General features: G+C 39.6%; 1 non-coding gene across 1 annotated transcript; it reads right to left on the bottom strand.

Moving 5' to 3' along the window:
* Window positions 1-1,015: 1,015 nt before the first annotated feature.
* LOC112419578 (small nucleolar RNA R71) lies at window positions 1,016-1,122 on the bottom strand. The gene has a single exon (XR_003009705.2). It is a non-coding gene; the product is annotated as a small nucleolar RNA R71 (small nucleolar RNA).
* Between the last annotated feature and the right edge of the window lie 531 nt (window positions 1,123-1,653).

The following is a 1,653-nucleotide window of genomic DNA, read 5'->3' as shown; positions in this document are numbered from 1 at the left end:
AAAGTCAACGAAATAGGCTTTGCAATCTTTGAGACATATAGTTTCGATCTTCAAGGGAACTAATAACAATCAAGTCAGCGAAATAGGCTTGGTTGTTAGAGGAACCAAAATCTAATAGTAATCAAGTCAGCGAAATAGGCTTGGTTGCTAGAGGAACATAAGAGAAACTGTCTTGAGAAATTAGGTCTAACATAACATTATAAGCTTATAGTTTTGGTTTGAGAAGGACTTGTTATTTAGATGAAACCAACGATCCCAAGGCTCTTTTTATTATATTAATTTTCAACCGTTTGAAAACCCCCAACTTACAACTCTTTTCTCTTCTAATCATCTCTAAAGGTTAATTGAATTAAACTACTCCCTGTCGGAACGATACTCTTTTAATACTACTTCGGTAAGACCGTGCACTTGCGGTTTTATCTCATCAAGTTTTTGGCCTCGTTGCCGGGGAGTAAACTAATTTGATTAACTCTTTCTTTGTGATTAGAACTCTCTTCTCTTCCTCTTTTCTTCTACTTCTTTCTTTATATTACCAATTAACTTCTTGGGTTCTCAATTTCTTATGCGAAGAAGTAAAAGTCTCGGAGAATTTATTCCTGAGATCGAAAGATTTTTGCATAAGAAAAAGAGAGAGGCACAAAATAATACTGCTATGGCTGAACGCACTCTCAAAGAGTATGCTACTCCTTCAACGGAAGAGCCATAAGCTATTATCGTGTACCCAACGGTTGAGGGTAATAACTTCGAGATTAAGCCTGCACTACTCAATTTGGTGCAGCAAAATCAGTTTTCTGGATCACCCACTGAGGATCCAAACGTCCATGTTTCTACTTTCCTCAGACTCAGTGGCACCATAAAAGAGAACTAAGAAGTCGTAAGACTTCATCTCTTTCCCTTTTCCTTAAGGGATAGAGCTAGCGCTTGGTTCCATTCCCTAGAAGTTGGTTCCATCACTTCATGGGACGATATGAGGCGAGCATTCCTCGCCCCATTCTTTCCTCCATCTAAAACCGCCAAACTAAGAGACCAAATCACGCGGTTCAATCAAAAAGATGGAGAGTCTCTCTATGATGCGTGGGAGCGTTTCAAGGAAATGCTTAGACTTTGTGCCCACCATGGTTTGGAAAAGTGGCTCATAGTCCACACCTTTTATAATGGCTTATCTTATACCACTAAGATGTCTGTTGATGCAGTTGCAGGTGGAGCTCTAATGAACAAGAACTACACAGAGGCTTACGCCTTGATAGAAGACATGGCTCTGAATCATTACCAATGGACCAATGAAAGAGCCATCACCGCTTCCGCACCTCCCAAAAAGGAGGCAGGTATGTACGAAGTCTCTAACTATGATCACCTGGCTGCTAAGGTTGATGCTTTAACTCAAAAATTTGATAAGTTTAATGTTAATGTTGTTGCACCTTCTCCTACATCTCCTCCTTGTGAAATTTGTGGTATAATTGGTCATATTGGTGTTGATTGTCAGTTAGGTAATGCTGCTAACCTTGAGCAGCTTAACTACGCTCAATACAACCAAGGAACTAGACCTAATCAAAAAATTTATAAAAATCCCCAAGGTTCCTATGGACAAGTAGCACCACCTGGCTATACAAACAACTAGAGAGTGGCTCAGAAATCTAGTTTGGAAATTCTGTT

This window comes from Medicago truncatula, chromosome 2 (assembly GCF_003473485.1).
Source record: "Medicago truncatula cultivar Jemalong A17 chromosome 2, MtrunA17r5.0-ANR, whole genome shotgun sequence".
In the NCBI taxonomy this organism is placed as follows: Eukaryota; Viridiplantae; Streptophyta; class Magnoliopsida; order Fabales; family Fabaceae; genus Medicago; species Medicago truncatula.
The sequence above is the reverse complement of the archived record's forward strand: the minus strand, read 5'-3'. Positions and strand labels throughout refer to the sequence as shown.